Raw genomic sequence first — 19,808 nt, forward strand, 5'->3', positions numbered from 1 at the left:
TGGGAGACTATAGGGATTACAATTCAAGATGAGATTCTGGTGGGAACACAGAGCCAAACCATATGACCAGCCAATTAGATCAGAGTTGAAATCCTGCCATCACTCAATAACCATGTCCCCTTGTCAAGTTACCTAACCTCCTCAACCTCAGCATGGTTCTAGGATTCAAGAAAATAGATAACAGATCATATGGTCTCCAGGGGGGTCTCTTACAAAGAATTATGATCCCCACGCAATAGTTAATGGTCACATGAGGCCATAAAAGCCTGCCCGTGGCACAGTGGGAATAAAATATGTTTCTGTTAAAAATCCCATCAGCTTCTAGTGGACCCAGAGTGCCAGAGCAGCTCATCTGAATCATAAAACCTCCAGGAGGGTGGGTCTGGCAGCCACAGGGACCTTACCACAGGACCCACAGGTTCTCCCCAGAATCCCTAACTAAATGCTTCCAGTTTCCTGGGAATCCAAGGTTGTAGCTGCTGGGGTCAGGGACCGCAAAAGTCTAGTGAATCAGCTCTTGGGATGGAGCAGGACCAAGGCCCCTTTGAAGTCGCTAGCTTGCCTGTGTCTCAGGGCCACCTCTAGGCAGTTGCTTTGCAGAGAATAAAAGTCTATGTCTCTCCCTGGCCTACAGGCACCTGGAGCTGGCCCTGACCCCTCTCACGTCTCCCATCCTCTTCCTTGCTCACCACATTCAGCTGCCCTCACCTCTTGCCTGGTTCTCTAGAGGAGCCACTTCCATCTCAAGGCGTTTGTCCTCATCCCCAGATATTTATTTGCATGGCTTGTCCCTGCACTTAAATGCCACCTCCCCAGAGAGGCCTCCCCAACTACCAGATCTAAAATATCACCCCCCACATCACTCCCCACACATACCTCTCTTTGACTTGGCTTTATTTTTCTCTGTAATATTTTCATTGTGTTGTATCTACATTTAGATGTCTCCCTTGAAATCAAGGGCTTTTTCTTTTGCCTACCACATAGGAGAGTCAAATATTGGAATAAATGAATTTGTGAATGAATGAACATGAGATGATTAATGTTGATGTTGCCCAAACCCTCCCTTGTGGGAGCTATAACCTTATCTCACATGTGAAGGGCACTGTGTTTTTAATAGCCCTGAGGTTGTCAATAGGACATCTTAATCATCTCAGAAAAGAAGACCCAGGCATATTTTGGAACAGAGCATATGATGGTGAACATCAAATCCCACCAATGTTAAAAATTAATGAGCTTTCTGTTCTCCTGTGAAGTTAATGTATAAATTCTGCTGCTCTGTACCTTTCACATTTAGAACTGAAGACAAAAATAATGGTGAAGGTGAAGGATGGCACTAGAAACTATGTTTAGAACCCTGCAACAAATGAGATTTTTTTTTTAAAGGCACTCAGTGTAACTTTATTTGATTTTATGACCTCTACTAACTGTTCTTCAAATCATAGCTTGGGACTAATGATCACCACAGTTTTTCTAGTTGTTATTAGAACTAACAAACAGCTCCTAATAAGCTCAGTCCACTGAGGAAATGAAAGAAATCCATAAGTCACAATATTGGGAATAATCCCTAAGCTTATTACCCTCCCCACGAGGTCAGTGATAGCCGGGTTGTGGGGATGTGCCCACAGGTAAAACAGTGCAATGATTTGCCAAAGAGCTTTATGGGCATGGCTCCAGATATTGTGTTAAGGATCCCTCATTGGCTGCCCTGAGAAATAAGTTTTCAGGCACTGAGCAGAGACAGAAAACATCCATCAGCAGCTGGAGAGACCCGGGATGTAGGTTCCAAGGTGATGAGTAGGGCAAAAACAAAGAACTGCAGCTGAAGGCAGTGGCAGGATGGAAAGCTGGGGCAAACTGTAGAGGCTACAGGGATGATAGTGCAAGAGCCAAGTTAGCAGAAATAGAACTAAGAGTACGGGGGAGGAAATGACCTTTACAGAGGAGACACTTGAAATCAGTGGCCTCGCTCTTTTCGCTTCTCCAACAGACAAAAATCAAACTAATGTCTATTAACTTTCTCCGTTTGTTACCCATTTTTTTATTTTTCTCCAAGCAAGATCTAGACAAATCACTGAGTGGAAACAACACTAAGTTTTTATAAGACCAAGGATGGTCATTGCAGGGTCGTTCTTTGGTTGTTTTTTCCTTTGTTTTGTTTTGTTTGTTTGCTTTTTGTTTTGAGATGGAGTCTTGCTCTGTGGCGCGGCTGGAATGCAGTAGTACAATCTCAACTCACTGCAACGTCCGTCTCCCAGGTTCAAGTGATTCTCCTGCCTCAGCCTCCTGAGTAGCTGGAATTACAGGTGTGTGCCACCATGCCTGGCTAATTTTTGTATTTTTGATAGAGATGGGGTTTCACCATGTTGGCCAGGCCAGTCTCAAACTCCCGACCTCAAGTGATCTGCCCACCTCAGCCTCCCAAAGTGCTGGGATGACAGGTGTGAGCCACCGTACCCAGCCTGTAGTGTTATTTATAATAATAAATGGGTAATAATCTCAAAGTACCAATAGGTTATGTGCAGTAGATGTATCATTCATAGGTTAGACAGTATGCTCTGATCAAACATTTTGGAAAAAATTTAACAATGTGAGAAAATGGTCATGGAAATATCATTAAATAAAAAAAAATTATCAACCATTTTATAGCACATTTCTTCCAATTTGTTAAACTACATTTACATGTGTATGAAAAAGATAGGAAGAATCCATATCAAAATGTCAATAGCAATTCTATGTGGGTGGGAGAATTATAGGTGATTTCAATTTTTCCCTTTGTGGCTTTCTAACTTTTTAAAAGTTACTGCGATAAACATTAATTGTTTGTATAATGGGGAGGTCATTTAATTTTTTTGATAGAATCAGTGAGCCCATCACCTAGTGATTCAATCTATTTGAAATAAACACTTTTTTAAAAAATGAGAGCAAAGCTCTCTCCACCGTAGATACTGCTCTTGGTTTCTACAGAAAAAGAACGTTTTGATTTTAGAGGGAGGCATGAAGCTGTGCAATCTTGCTCAAGTTATTAAATATTTTTCAAAGAAATTGACAACCCCTAGTGTGTTAGAAAAGACAAGTAAGAGGTCCAAATTTATGCTCTGCCACTTACTACTCTTGAAACCTGAGGCAAGTCAGTTCTCTCAGTCACTTTCCCTATCTGTAAGATGGAGAGCATGGTCACTCTTCTGTTTAGCTAACAAGATTATTATTAGGGCTGGGCACAGTGGCTCATGCCTTTAATCCCAGCACTTTGGGAGGCCAAAGTAGGTGGATTACTTGAGGTCAGGAATTTAAGACCAGCCTGGGCAATGTGGCGAAACCCTGTCTCTACAAAAAAAAAAAAAACACAAAAATTAGCACGTGATAGCACGTGCCTGTGGTCCCAGGTACTTGGGAGGCTGAGATGAGAGGATCACCTGAGCCTGGGAGGCAGAAGTTGTAGTGAGCCAAGATCCACTAACTGCACTTCCAGCCTGGACTACAGAGTGAGACCCTGTCTCAAAAAAAAAAAAAAAAAAAAAAAAGTATTATTAGGTAGGAAAAATCCCACATTGCATGAAAAGTAAGGTAGAGAAACTCTCTCGTAGAAATACAGTCAAGACTCTTCTTTCAACATAGAGTATTTTTTAATAGAAGACCAGAGAGGAGGCTGGTTCAGAAAGATAAATCCCTGCAAGGAGCGAACTGCCAGAGATGAGCAGTGAGTCATCCACGATCAACTGAGGCAAAAGGCAGAGGAGGCAGGAAACATTATTAGATGGGAGCCCACTGAGGTCTGCGGCAGGGATGCAAGTTCAGCCTTTGCCAAAACAGTGTGGGCTTTATAGCTGTTTTGACTACTCTGCCATCTGGCAGTATCAGTTCCCATCCAGCCTGGTTCCCAATGAATTCCCCTTCCATGAGAACTTCTTAGCCGTCTCACCACAGAGAATGGGAGAATTGGATTTCATCTCTACTCAGCAAACACTCTCACTCTCAGGGTCACAGCTAGGCAAACTAGCCAAGCTGCCAGCACTTGACCAGCACTGTCAAATTTCCCTTTTTCATTATTTTTTCATCTTCACCTAATCTATACTATATGCAGTCTAGTAGTAATTTACCTTCTAGTAAGAATTCGAGCCCCTAAGTCTTTTCTCCCAGGAACATTTTAAGCTCATTTATTAAGGTTTTCTGAAATGGTGTTAGGAAAAATGAAGAAAATGTGAATGGGGTGGAGGGAGAAAAGGGAGGTCAGGTGGAGTTAGAGGGGATATCACTCTCTTTCTCCCAGGGCAGGGGCACCTACTCTCTCCCATCATAAAGTCTGCTCTTAACATCAGTGGAGACTGCTTTGGGAAATACAATACTATATTGGAATATTCATGGAAATGAATTCATGGAAATGAATACTGAGAGTTTTCTTTAAAACTCCAAAGATCAGAATAAAATGCAAACTCTTCACACTTGCCTGGAGCCCCACAAGATCTGGCCCCGGCCACCTCCACTGGGTCATCTTTACCACCCCCAAACCCCCACATTTGCCCGTCCCTATTCCCTCTATTTCAGCCCCACAGGGTTTCTTCCTGAGCAAACTAGGATCATTTCTGCCTGGAAAACTTTGTGCTTACTGTTATCTCCTGGGATGCAACCTCACCTCATTCATGGGGGCCTCATGGGAGTAGAGAGAGTTATGTGATAAAATTCAAGACATCTAGTTAAATTCGAATTTCAGATAAATGAGTAATATTTTTGCACATGTATGTCCCAAATATTGCATGGGACATATTGATACTAAAAAAAAATTGGTCATGGCCAACAAACATATGAAAATATGCCCAACATAACTAATTATCAGGGAAATACAAATCAAAACCACAATGGAATACCACCTTACTCCTACAAGAATGGCCATAATCAAAAAATCAAAAAATAATAGACGTTGGCATGGATGTGGTATAAAGGTAACACTTTTACACTGTTGGTGAGAATGTAAACTAATACACCCACTATGGAAAACAGTGTGAAGATTCCTTAAAGAACCAAAAGTAGAACTACCATTTGATCCAGCAATCCCACTACTAGGTATCCCAGAGGAAAAGAAGTCATTATACAAAAAAGACACTTGTACATGCATGTTTATAGTAGCACAATTCGCAATTGTAAAAATATGGAACCAGCCCAAATGCCTATCAATCAATGAGTGGATAAACAAAATGTGGTATACAGGGGGCCGGGTGCAGTGGCTCAACCCTGTAATCCTAGCACTTTGGGAGGCCAAGGCAGGTGGATCACTTGAGGTCAGGAGTTCAAGACCAGCCTGGCCAACATGATGAAACCCCATCTCTACTAAAAATACAAAAATTAGCTGGTCGCAGTGGTGTTTGCCTATAATCACAGCTACTCAGGAGGCTGGGGCAGAAGAATGGCTTGAGCCTGGGAGGCAGAGGTTGCAATGAGCCGAGATGGTGCCACTCTACTTACTCCAGCCTGGGCAACAGAGCAAGACTCTGTCTCAAAAAAAAAGAAAAAAGAAAAAAAAAGGAAAACATTATATGTATATACACATACACCATGGAATACTATTCAGCAATAAAAAGGAATGGAATAATGTCATTCACAGCAACCTGGATGGAATAGGAGACCATCAGTCTAAGTGAAGTACCTCAGGAATGGGAAACCAAACATCGTATGTTCTCACTTATAAGTGGGAACTAATCTGTGAGGATGTAAAGGCATAAGGATGATACAATGGACTTTGGGGACCCTGTAGGAAGGGTGGGGGGGTGAGGAATAAAAGACTACAGATTGGGTACAGTGTACACTGCTTGGATGATAAGTAAACCAAAATCTCAGAAATCACCACTAAAGAACTTACCCATATAACCAACCACCACCTGTTCCCCAAAACCTATTGAAATAAAAAAAAGGAAAAGCATTTGTCATCTATGTAAAACTCAAATTTACCTGGTGTCCTGTATTTTTATTTGCTAACTCAGGCAGCCATGCATAAGAACTCTTTCCTAACCCCCTCATCCAGCTCCATCACCCTCTCATCTCCTTTCCCTGTTTTACTTCTTTTCAAAACACTTACAACCACCTGAAATTATTTGTTTGTTGTTAGCTTCACCTACTAGCCTGAGAGAAAGTTCCATGCAGACAGAGATTTTATCTTTTTCCTGGCTATCCCTTTGATACGTGGAACATAGCAAATACAATTTAATATGAATGAATGAATGAGTTTTATACACACATTTGCTTTTCTTGAATCTTTTGCTTGAGGGAAAAAGCAAATAGCTTCCCATATGAGCTTTTGTTCAAGGTTTTCTGCTCTTCATCTCCTTAGCTTCATGGTCTGCTTCATCAGGCACTGGATACCTTGCTAATGACTCCTGCCTGCCTTTCTGGCAATGCCTGTCCTCCTGGGAACCTAACTTTCCTGACCACCCTCAACACTGCCTGCCACAGCACAGGTTTCACCTCTCTTCCCCATCTTCTCTGTTGCCTGGAATTACACACTGACACACTACTTTTGCTTTAAGACTTTCCATGTGAGGGCTTGCAGAAGATAACCGTTTGTCCATTCTCCGTGATGCAAATGAATTTATCAGATTATTTCCTGGGAACAGGTTTTGGTTTGAAGAAATAAGAGAGGAAGAAAGCTCCCCAGGGCCCAGTGATTGCATAAAATTAAAAGAAAGGGTTCAGACAAATGAAATTAGGGGTGAACTTCCATTTTGTCTAAGCTGGCACCTTCGGTCTGCACCAACCAACCCTCTTCAGCCCTGGCCGCATTAAGGATTATCTGCAACCCTGTCTCTATCCTTTCCCTTCACCGTTGGCCTTCAAGAGAATGCTCCTGACCATGGCTTCAGACCTCTATCAGCAGTGGTTGGTTAGCACCCGACAAAGGCATCTTTGCAAGACAGGTTAGAATAGCATCTCTTTACTGCTCTGGAAACCCAGGTGCAGAGAGAACAAGTGACCCAAGGTCAGTCCCAGGTTCCACCTTGGGACTCAAGGTTCCTTCCCAGCAGTCTCCCAGGCACTAACTGGAACACTAAATAAATGTCAAGTGATGAAGCATTGCAGTGGCTGAAAAATGAAGCTTGCATTCCCGTAACCCACTAAATTGTTCATATAGAGCTTCCTGATTGATTTGGGTTTTCTTTGTGTGCAACTTTGAATCCCTGTCTCATATTTGGGTCAGAGCAATGGGAGGGACACATGACTTGCTTTAAAATTAGCCTCAAAACTCATTGTATAACAGCTCTCGTTTTCACTGAATGGAATGATTTCTTGAGAGGACAAGCGCAGCATTTGTAATAAGTCTGCATAGTTGAGTCACCATGGAGAAAATCCTTTAGAGTCACCAAAACACTCAATGTTTCCACCTGTAAAATGGGGTGTAGATTTTGTTTGAAAGAAAAGAAATAAAAGGTAACAAAATAAACGTAGTCATCCCCTCATCCAGACATCCCCCCCTCCACCACTGCCACACACACACACACACACACACACACACACACACACACACACACAGTCTTTGGGCTGGCCAGTAGATAGGGAACAATCTCTTCTAGTCCCCAATAGACTGGACAAAGATAGACAAGGAAAGAAACCTTTCTAACTCATACTATTACCAGAGTCTAGACTTCATGTTCTGATAGTTTAATAAGCTCAGAGAACATATTTTAAGTCTTAAGAAAACAAACTTGTTTCTAACTAAAAGTTTCTCCTGGGAGAAGAAACTAACAAAAAATCATTCTGATCGCTGTCCTTCTCCAAAGGCCATTTCCCAAGATTTCTGATTCATTTGGCAACATGTGCAAATAAACCCGAATGACCCAGAGGCGAAATAGCTGCAAAGAAATGTATGTGACTAAGCGTGGCTAAAATATTTCTTTATAGCAAGGAAAGTTTTCCCTTGGTCTTCTGCGTTAGATAAATGGTTGATTATAATTTATGTATCACTTCTGAGGGGTGGTACAGAGCTGAGGGTTGAGGGGGCGAGTGCTAAAAGATTTGGACCATCCTTTAAGTAGGGGGCCAAAGAACACAGAACTATCAACCCGGAACCACCAAGAATAGGGCTTGTCTATAACAGCTCCATATGTGACCGGGCAACAAGGCTTGAAGACCTACGTGTGTTTCAAGTAGGTCTTACCGTCAGACAGATCTAGGTTCAGATCCCAGCTCAGCCACTTGCTAGCCATGTGACCTCAGGCAAACTGCTTGCCCCTGAGCCTCAGTTTCCTCATCTGTAAATTGGGGTAAATAATCATGCCAATCTTATGAGGCTGTTGTGAGATTCAAATGAGATAATGCTTGTAAAAGGGGCTTGCAGAGGACCTGGCACATGGTTATTAGTCACTGTCAAATGACATGGTAAATGCTCATGGTTATTAGTCATTGTTATCTTCAGCACTAGTTGCCTGTAGCTGCAGTAACAAATTGCCACAAACTTGGTGCTTAAAACAACAGACACCTATTATTTCACAGTCCCAGAGGCCAGAAATCCAACATCAAGCTATGAGCAGGGCCTATTCCCTCTGAAGGCTATAACTTGACTCTCATTCTCGGCCTGTGGCTGAGTCACTCCAGTCTCTGCCCCTGTAATCATGTGGCCTTCTCCTCTTCTCCGTCTCCCCTCTGTCTTTTATGAAAGCACTTGTTATTGAATTTAGGGCCCACACAGATAATCCAGCATGAGCTTATCTCAAGATTCCTAATTTAACACATTTGCAAAGCCTCTTTTTCCAAAAAAGATTGTATTTATAAGTTCCAGGGATTCGAATGTGGACATTCTAATGGGAGACACCATTCAACCCACTGCAGTAATATTTGTATGGTTATTTAGCAAGGGGTGCAGCATTGGCCTTCAAGGACTAGGGTAAAGTGGTCCTGGGCCCTCACTTTAGAAGGTCCTCGATCACTTCACATTCACCACTGACTCAGTGCAACTTGTAACCCTGAACACCACTCATGACTAACATCATTTAGGTCCCAGGGGACCTCTAAATCTTCTGCCCTGTGTTCTCCAAACAAAAGGTAACAACATCCAGAGCTGTGATTGTTTGTAGGTTGTACTTCTGCTAGCATCAGACACAGACACCGCCTTGGGGAGTGAGGAGAGTTGGGGTAACAGAAGCTCCTTGGTAAGAGGATAGACAAGTAACTCTCCAAAATATTCCTCTCAGCCTGAATGCAAGAGTCTTGTTTCCCTTCATGTTTCAATTTAAGATTCTGTAGTTACTCATGAATTAGCACAATATTCACAACAGTTCATGTTAGGTGTTTTTTGTTGTTGTTGTTGTTTTGAGATGGAGTCTCACTCTGTCACCCAGGCCGGAGCGCAATGGCACGATCTCAGCTCACTGCAACCTCTGCCTCCCAGGTTCAAGTGATTCTCCAGCCTCAGGGTCCTGAGTAGCTGGGACTACAGGTGCATGCCACCATGCCCAGCTAATTTTTGTATTTTTAGTAGAGAAAATACAATGTTTAGTTTAATGAGCTCAGAGAACATATTTTAAGTCTTAAGAAAACAAACTTATTTTTTAGTAGAGAAAATACTATGTTGGCCAGGCTGGTCTTGAACCCCGGACCTCATGATCCACCTGCCTCAGCCTCCCAAAGTGCTGGGATTGCAGGCATGAGCCACCGCACCTGGCTTTCACGTTAGTCTTAAAGGTGTGCATATGTAGGTCTGCACATGTAAGCCTGAAACACCATAGCAAACCTTCACAAAAATATATGGGTATAGATTTTTAAGATATTAGTATAAGAAATCTTGAGAATTATTATATAAGTGATAGCAATTTATGGGATGAAATTAAACTATTTGGTGATAGTCCCTGTGATAATGGCAATATACCATATGCAACGCAATTATAATGATTGACATAAAATTCATGATTCATTTCCACATTGAAGGGTTGCTTTAAGAATTTTAATGACAATTGCAATTGCTACTGCCTCTGCAGAGCAGTTTCTCTAAATGGAAATTTGAAAGAAATGAAAAGAAAAACTAAGATTCAAGAAAAGTAATCTAATTAGTATTACTGTCAATAGAATACAAATTATGTGAAAATACTGATTATAACAATATAATTATAATTTTCCTGAAATGAAAGCAAGAAACATTAATTTTATGGATAAATATATAATGCATGAATTATATAGGTCTTTTATACATTCACACATGTCAGCCCATTAACAGAACACCCACAGTCATGTAATAATGAAGTCTAATGATTTCTTCTAGTTTTTGCCAACTTTCAGTCAAATAAAAACCATAAATTTCACTTTCTCCCCATTTTCTTGCTATGAACGTATATTTGCCAAAGTACAAAGGTAGAAGAAAGTTTATGTAAATATTAGACATTTGCTGGGTGTGGTGGCTAATGCCTGTAATCTCAGCATTTTGGGAGGCTGAGGTGAGAGGATTGTTGGAACCCAGGAGGTTGAGGCGTGATTGCGCCACTGCACTCCAGCCTGGGTGATAGAGCAAGAGCCTGTCTCAAAAGAAACAAAAGTAGACAGTTGTTGTGTAGGTCTCCATTCATACTTCACCCTCTGCAACTCTGCAATGTTAGGGTTAATCTGACCCTATGGTTCAAGGTCTCCATCTATAACATGTGGACACATCTGCACTTAATGGGCATTTTCTTGACTTAGAATCTTTCTTTGTCCTTTGGCTGCATGATACCTTCCTTGCCCATGTAGAAAGAGGGCTAACACGTCTAGTCTTCCAAGGTCACCAAAGGAAGAATTTTCTACAACAACCAGTGCATAGGAGTTTACGCAGCAGTTCATGATTTACTTTATAGAACACATCCCCCGAACTAGATGCATTTAACAGCCTTGGGCCATTAGTGTTTGAACCTTAGAAGGAATTTTAGAGGTCTGCCCTCACTTGCAAAAGTGCAGTGCTCTTGTTGATCACCTAGGTCCTAAATTTATGAATGAATAGGCTCATCAGGCCAGATGCACAGAAGCAAACTTGCACAGCCTCTCCCAGCTGTCCATTTTGCTTTTTTCTCCTTTAGAATATTCTTAAACCACCTTACACTCATTCCTGCAGAATCAATTGCCTTTGTTTCTCACCATGTGTCATACTAAAATTCTAATCCTGCTGGTAAGAAAGTTTAGCCCTCAGAGCTCAGGGGCTCCATGTGTCATGGCTACCCCCCAAGGTTTACATGAGTAAGCCTCTGCCTCGTGGGCTATGTAAGATGTAGGTAGTGTGCATGGTGGAGGCTTGCTCCCATAGGAACTCTGCAGGCACTCACTATGGAGGCGCTGACATGCAGCTCTGCGCTCTCAGCTGGTTGGAGATAAGGTGCCATCCACTCTCCTAGCCTAGCCCCACTCCTGATCCTCCCTGAGAGGACATTCTTTCGTAATTCATCCAGCCGGAGATGCACCTTTTCTAATTCTCATAAAGGCTGGAGGTGGCAGTACTTGCATCCAAGTCTCTCCACCATCCTCGTTTCCTCCCTCCTCTACAAATCAGGGGCCAGGAGGACAGACAATGAAGCTAGATGAAGTGAAACAACCATAATAGGTTCCAAGCTGTTTATATTGCAAGCAAGCAGGTGAATTGCCTTTTGAAACCTGTGCTTGCATAACAAATGGAAAACAACCGGAGTGCAAGCCCTGAACAAATTAGACTTGAGCTCTTCTGACCCGGAGCCTGCCCCGGCCAAGTTACAGACGAGTATGCAAACCAGCTGGACGCTCTTGGTGGCTCCCAGCCAGGCCGGTGGCTCCCAGCCAGGCCAGCAGCTCCAGCAAAAGGCCCCTTACAAGGTTCCCTCGGTGTTTGTGTCCTTGCAGCCTCAAAGACTCTCATCAGGCTTGCAGGCTCCCCATGTTTGGTGTGTTATGCCCCCTTGCCTATTCTTTCCGTCTACACCAGTGGTTCCCAACTGGGGTGATTTTTGTCTCCTCCCCCCGGGGACATTTGACAAGGCCTGGAGACATTTTTTGTTGTCACATCCTGGGGAAGGGTGCTATTGCATCAGATGGTAGGAGTCCAGGGATGCTGCTAACCTGCCTACAATGCACAAAATGGACACCCACACAACAAAAAAATCACATGGTTCACAGTGTCAATAGGAACAGGACTGAGAAATTCTTATTGCACCCCCTCTGCCTGGATCTTTTTACTTGCATGTGATTCTTACTCTTTTATTGAGCCTTGAACTAATACTTCACCACCCTTTGTCCTGAGCCTAATTCTCACCTGGATGTAGATGTCATGTTCCTTTTCATTCCACATCCTGAAGCCACTAAGCAAAGGAAAGGGTGCCTTCACCTCACCAGGTTCCTATACATTCTTCAAACACTGGAGCTCTGCAATTATTTCAGGCCATTCTCTGGCTCTTCCTACCACCTCCACACCTGAAAATCAAGCAGTGCCTGTAGGGTCAATCTGGTTAATGCTGATATGTTCTTGGTTTTTAAATAGTATGATTTTAGACTTTCAGTTCTATTGGTGAAGGTACAATATATAATAGAAGGAAACTCCAACAATCCCCTACTAAACCTTTGCCCTTTGCTCGGTCTCTTAAAGATTCAGTGCTTCCAGCTCTTAACTAGTGTTGTCCTACTTTTGCTTGTGTTGTAATTTATCTCCTTTCTTGGGTTTTTTTTTTTTTTTTCTTTTCTTTTCTCATATAAACCTTCTCTACCTCTTTGTACTGCTTGTCTCACATACTATTAAGCCTAATTTGAATTTTTTGTTATAGCCTTTAGTTTCACAACACTGTCTATACTTCTTTAAACAATAGATTTCACCTGCATAGTAGGCAGAATACCCACGAATCCCAAGAGGTCCCTGTCCTAATTCCTAGAACTTGTAGATATGTGACCTTATATGGCAAAGGGGACTTTGCAGATGTGATGAGATGGGGGATTATCCTGAATCATCTGGGTGAGTGCAATAGAAAGCATGAGCCCTTAAAAAGGGCAGAACCCGGCCAGGTGCAATGGCTCACACTTGTGCTGTCAGCATTTTGGGAGGCCAAGGCGGGCGGATCACATGAGGTCAGGAGTTCAAGACCAGCCTGGCCAACATAGTGAAACCCCAAGAGTCCGTCTCCAGTGTTTGAGACGGGGTTTCACTCTGTCGCCCAACAGGAGTGCATATATCCTCTATCTCCCATTACCAAAGATTGATTCAGACATCCCTTTTTGATCTTTCTAGGAGCTGTGAAATTGCAGAATTTTGGTCTGTTGGGATACATCCTGGTGCTTACCTACAGAACTTGTTTTGCAAGTAAGAACAAGAAACCGTGGCCGGGCGCGGTAGATCATGCCTGTGATCTCAGCACTTTGGGAGGGCAAGGTGGGCAGATCACCTGAGGTCAGGAATTCAAGACCAGCCTGGCCAAGATGGCAAAACCCCATCTCTACTAAAAATGCAAAAATTAGCTAGGTGTGGTGGCCCGCACTTGTAATCGCAGCTAGTCTGGAAGCTGAGATAGGAGCATCACTTGAACCCGGGAGGCAAAGGTTGCAGTGAGCTGAGATCGCACCACTGCCCTCCAGCCTGAGCTACTCTGTCTCAGAAAAAAAAAAAAAAAAAAAGAAGAAGAACAGGAGACTCTAGGGAGGCCACCAGGCCTGTCAAGGTTGCATGGTTCTCAGGTGGCAGCTGGCACCACGCCCCCCGCCCTGACTCACAAACTGTTCCTGTTTTCATTTCCTTCCCCTTAAAAAAGTAGAACTATCTCATTGATGCAAGAACATACTTGGCTTTTTTTCTCATAAGGAGTCTTTAAAAACACACTGATAGTTGACACTGCATATATCAAGGTTTTCTGGCAAAAATTTCCATGGAATGTAGTTCAGGGAGATGCTCCAGAAAACTTTTTAAAAAGCTTCTGTGGTCAAATAAGCTTGGAAAATGCAGCATGCTTATTCCTGCCTTGGAATGTCATCACATACATAAGCTTAATAAAACTTCTCAGAAGTCTGTAGTAAAGAAGTCCTAATTCAGAGTTTTTCCTTTTCACATAACACCCATTAGCAGGAGGCAAGAAATGCTAGTATAGAAGTGGTTTCATGTCTTTTCTCTGTCCCTTTCACTTGTTGTGTGGCTGGTTTAGCACTGTAGGTGGCTCTAGCCTGAGGACACGAGGTGACCCTTTGGGAGTCAAGCAGGTGAGTGCATCCCAGAGCCCCAGAGCCCTGATGAGGTGAAGTCATTTCACCAGCCTAGGACAGCTTCTAGTCTTCTTGGGAATGTGAGAAAAACAAACTGTTACTTGCGTAAGCTGTTATAGCTAAGTTTCTGTTCCATGCAGCCATTTTCCTAATCAAAATAATGTTTCAATGTTTATTCCTGAGTATCACATAATTTTGCTCTGTAGGTGTCGTCTTGGCTTTCTTTATGAATGGTAATTACTGGCTGGGCGCGGTGGCTGAGGCGGGTGGATCACTTGAGGTCAGGAGTTCAAGACCAGCCTGGCCAACATGGTGAAACCCTGTCTCTACTAAAAAAATAAAAAAAAAAAAAAAAAAAAAAAAATTAGCCAGGTGTGGTGGCACATGCCTGTAATCCCAGCTACTTTGGAGGCTGAGGTAGGCGAATCACCTGAACCCAGGAGGCGGAAGTTGCAGTGAGCCAAGATAGCACCATTGCGCTCCAGCCTGGGCAACAAGAGTGAAACTCTGTCTCAAAAAAAAGAAAAAGAAAGAAAGAAAGGCAATTACTGGGTAAGGGCTAAGAAGTTTACAAAGCAGGCCAGCAACAGCATCAAGTCACTCAAGTCAGTGGTTCTCAATGTGACCCCCAGACCAGCAGCCCCAGCACCACCTGGGAACATATTAGAAATGCACATCCTCCAACCTCACCCTAGATCTGCCGAACCTGAGACTCCAGGGGTGGGGCCGAGCAACTTGTGTTTTGGCAAACCCTCCCGGTGCTCCTTATATACTAACATTTTAGAATCATTTTAGAACTTACTTTAGAACTAACATTTTAGAACTTAGTTACACATTCAACCTCAATGAATTTGTAAACCAAAGCAAGGAAAAACACTTTGAATGAAATAGTTGAGTTTGAACAGCAAGACTCATGCCCACACCTAACAACAGAGAACAGGCTCTGTGAGAAAAGGTGTCTGGCTTTGCCTTGGCACTTCAAACTGAGATAGAAGTACTATAAAGGGACCGGGCATGGTGGCTCACGCCTGTAATCCCAGCACTTTGGGAGGCCGAGGCAGGTGGATTACGAGGTCAGGAGTTCAAGACCAGCCTGACCAATACGGCGAAACCATGTCTGTACTAAAAATACAAAAATTAGCCGGGCGTGGTGGCGCGGGCTTGTAGTCCCAGCTACTCAGGAGGCTGAGGCAGGAGAATTGCTTGAACCCGGGAGGCAGAGGTTGCAGTGAGCAGAGCAACTCTGTCTCAAAAAATAAATAAATAAATAAAATAAAAAATTTAAAAAAAAGAAGTACTATAAAGGTAACAGTGACTGAAATGGAAGCTATCACCACTTAAAGAGTGTGGTTATTTGTGGTTCATGTCAAGGTACCAAGAGGCTAGTGTTACAATTTTCTTTTCGCTTCACTTTGCTTTGCTTTAAGATGGAGTCTCACTCTGCCACCCAGGCTGGAGTGCAGTGGCATGATTTCAGCTCACTGCAACCTTTGCCACCTGGACTCAAGCAATTCTCCTGCCTCAGTCTCCTGAGTAGCTGGGATTACACGCATGTGCCACCACGCCTGGCTAATTTTTGTATTTTTAGTAGAGACAGGGTTTCACTATGTTGCCCAGGCAGGAGTCTTGAACTCCTGACCTGAAGTGATCTGCCCACCTTGACCTCCCAAAGTGCTGGGATTACAAGCATGAGCCACTGCGCCCAGCCAGTATTGCAATTTTCATAGGAGGCTTTCACTTTACCTTCTCTTTTTCTTTTTTTTTTTTTTTTTTAAGATGGAGTCTCGCTCTGTCGTCCAGGCTGGAGTGCTGTGGCCGGATCTCAGCTCACTGCAAGCTCCGCCTCCCGGGTTCATGCCATTCTCCTGCCTCAGCCTCCCGGGTAGCTGGGACTACAGGCGCCGCCACCTCGCCCAGCTAGTTTTTTGTAGTTTTTAGTAGAGACAGGATTTCACCGTGTTAGCCAGAATGGTCTCCATCTCCTGACCTCGTGATCCGCCCGTCTCCACCTCCCAAAGTGCTGGGATTACAGGCTTGAGCCACCGCGCCCGGCTACACTTTACCTTTTCTTAATAACATACTGTTCCCTTGCCTCCAACTTGGTTCACAGGGCAATTAGAGTATATAGATAGGATTTGTACAAATCTCAGCAATTTAAGAATCTGCAAAAGTGCATATGAGTAAAGACGAGGTAAGAGTGCGATTAGAAATGCTCAGTGTGACTGGAAATGTCATGAGCATGCTTCATTCTCACTCTCAACTTGAGATCTCCAAACTCACTCTATTCCATCCCAAGGTATCTATCTGCTTTCTCTCTTCTATTAAGCAACCAATCATTACTGAGCACTCTCGATTTTCTAAGGAAGGTGCTCATATATTTTTGGTGAATCCCGTGAAGCCAGTATTTGTAGCAGACCTCTGCTGTAATCCCAGAAGCAGAAGGGACCTGGTCCTCCTTTCCCCACTCTCCCCACACTGTGGAAACTTCAGGGCACAGAGGCGATTGAGGGTTGCTCAACAGCAGTGGTGCTGAGCTTTTAGCTCTGGCCACAATATCCGGTGGCCAGTGCAGTTGATGTCAACACCAGTTTCTCAACCAGACCAACCCTGAGGCTTTGCCCTGCAAGACTTTCCCTGCTCCCCGAGCTCCCTTAGGTTCTGCTAAGCCTGGTTCTATAGCCTTCCCTTCTATTGTGTGAATTGTCCAAAACAGACTCAATAAATTCCTCTTTTGCCTAAGCAAGCCAGAGTCATTTTCTGTTTGCTTTCAACTTAGAAGTCAGAGTAACATGATGTTATCGCCATCTTGTTTAAGTGAAGACACTGACACTTGGAGGTCAAGGAACTTGCCAGATGTGTAGTACCCAGCCTCCAAGATGGCCCCCAGTGATCCTCACCTCTTAGGTATTTATGTCTTTGCATAGTCTCCTCCCGTGTTTAATTAGGACTGGTCTGTGTAGAGTTCAGCAGGGATGGTATGTGACTTCTGAATCGAGACCATAAAGGACATTGCAGCATCTGCCTTGCTCTCTTGGATTGCTTACTCTGGGCAAAGCCAGCACCATGCTGTGAGAATGTATTTACCATGTCTTTTATTTTTGTATTTTTATGCCCCTCCCAGGACTAGCCAGTTTTTAGAAATAGCAAACAACCATGAGGGTGCTTTACAAATGTAAACCAACCAATCCAGAGCCCACAAACTGCCACCTCCTTTATGGGCTCTCACCCTCCAGGCCACTATCCACCTGCCCTAATACACCCCAGGAGTAGGAACTAGACAACTAGGGATAGCCCGTATGGCCCAGAGCCTGCTGAAATGATTCAAACTATTCAATCCAAAGCCCGATCACCCTCCCTTGCTCATTCCTTCCCACAGAAACCACAATAATAGTTTGCGCCCCTGGCCAGGCACGGTGGCTCACGCCTGTAATCCTAACACTTTGGGAGGCCAGGGCGGGAGGATCACGAGGTCAGGAGAATGAGACCATCCTGGCTAACACAGTGAAACCCTGTCTCTACTAAAATAGAAAAAAATTAGCTAGGCGTGGTGGCACGCATCTGTAGTCCCAGCTACTCGGGAAGCTGAGGCAGGAGAATCACTTGAACCTGGGAGACAGAGGTTGCAGTGAGCCAAGATCTCACCACTGCACTCCAGCCTGGTGACAGAGCAAGGCTCTGTCTAAAAAAAAAAAAAAAAAAAAAAAACAAAAACAAAAACAGTTTGTGCCCGTGTTTTCACTCTGCTCCCTCTGCCTCCTGACTGACCTTGGCACTTCCCCGTGTGGCCCCACGGTGTGACACACCCCTTCCTCTTGAGATCTGTGAGCATAACAAACTATCTTTTTATTAGCAGTCATTCCTAATCCGATGGCTTTGCCATACCTAAATATTAATAAAACCTATATTTTAAAACAGAGGACACTCAAGTACCATGTGGTGAAGCCCATATGGAGAGGAACTGAGGCCTCCCACCAAAGCCAGTCCCCATTGGCCAGCCAAGTGAGTGAGCCTCCTTGGAAGCAGACCCACCAGCCCCAGTTGAACTTTCAGATTATGGCAGCCCCAGGCTATACCCATCTGCAATCTCATGAGAGGAGACACTCTAAGCCATACTTCCCATTCAAGCTGCTCCAAAATTTGCAGCTTACAGGAACTGAGAGACAATACATACTTATTGTTATTTTAAGCCACTAAATTTTGAAGTAATTTGCTCCTCAGTAACGGCTTCTAAGTGGAGGAACTGATTCCTCCACTAACCCCATTTGGGGTTTCCTTGTTGCCTCTCCAGTGTACCAACATGAGAAATAGCAAGATACTTTGGGCTTCTGACTCAAACGGTAAGAAAAGAAAAGAAATTGAATTTCACATAACAAGAATTCAAGAAGAAGAGCATCTGGGATAGATTAACAAAGCAGCCCAGTGATCTCACTCAGGCCCCAGATGATTCTCTTCATTTCTCTGCTCACTCAGCCTGTCAGCTGAGCATTCTCTTTTTCAAAAGATGTTAGCATCATTCCAAGCATCTCATACAGACAGAGCAGTGTGAATCTTCCCAGAAGCCTCTTAACTGATACTCCCTCTGGCCAGAATTGCAGTGTATGGCCATACCTCACTGGTAAGTAGGCTGGGAGAAGGAGGGCAGTGATTGGCTTAGACCAATTATCAATGGGAGTGCAGTGATTGGCTTAGACCAACTACCAGTGGGAGCCCAGTGATTGGCTTAGACTGGCTACCAATGGGAGCACGGTGATTGGTTTAGGCCGATTACCAGTGGGAGTGCAGTGATTGGCTTAGATGGATTACCAATGGGAGTACAGTGATTGGCTTCAACTGATTATCAATGGGGGCTCAGTGATTGGCTTAGACCAATTACCAATGGGAGCACAGTGATTGGTTTAGACCAATTATCAATGGGAACACTGTGATTGGCTTCCACCGATTGCCAGTGGGAATGCAGTGATTGGCTTTGCTTAGACCGATTACCAATGGGAGCGCAGTTATTGGTTTAGACCAATTATCAATGGGAGTGCAGTGATTGGCTTCCAATTACCTATGGAAGCCTAGCGATCAGTTTTTCTTTGGGGATGAAGTTTGGGAGTTCTTCACTTGATCACATAGGGCTGGGGACACCCTTGAACAAAATCCAGGTTCTGGCAACAAGGAAAACCTATGCACAAGGGTTGGGGTGATGAATGACTTAGGTACATTATCTTCTATATAAACCATCAAGAAGTCAGCTGCACTAGCGAGAAAGGCAATAGAGGCCCAGAGAAGTTGTCAGGAAAGCAGAAGAAAGAGTTGGGGCAGGTAGGTCGGGGCCAGTTGGAGGGCCTTGGGCTTTACACACAGAACGAATAACCTGAATGAGTCACTCCCTAAACCACTGTTCCTTCACCCCATTCTCCCTCCTGAGGATGTGTTATGCACCTGCTCACACATGTGACTGTTCTTTCACATCACCAGTTTGAGTCAGGGTGACATGACCCAGCTGCCTCCAGAAGCCTCCCAGCCAATGGACCCAGAGCAGGCTGTGGGCAAATCAGTCAGGTGATGGCTGCTGATTAGAATTCATCTGCATTCTCAGGGTGGAGGGCAGCAGGAGATGTGTGCAGCCCCCTCCCCTATGGAGGGGATGCTATTTGTTTAAATGGTGGTTGGTTACA

General features: G+C 43.9%; 1 pseudogene; it reads left to right on the forward strand.

The window, feature by feature from the left end:
- Positions 1–19,808, forward strand: part of LOC111549746 — a 40,339-nt pseudogene that overhangs the window by 10,313 nt on the left and 10,218 nt on the right.

Source organism: Piliocolobus tephrosceles, chromosome 5 (assembly GCF_002776525.5).
Source record: "Piliocolobus tephrosceles isolate RC106 chromosome 5, ASM277652v3, whole genome shotgun sequence".
Lineage (NCBI taxonomy): Eukaryota > Metazoa > Chordata > Mammalia > Primates > Cercopithecidae > Piliocolobus > Piliocolobus tephrosceles.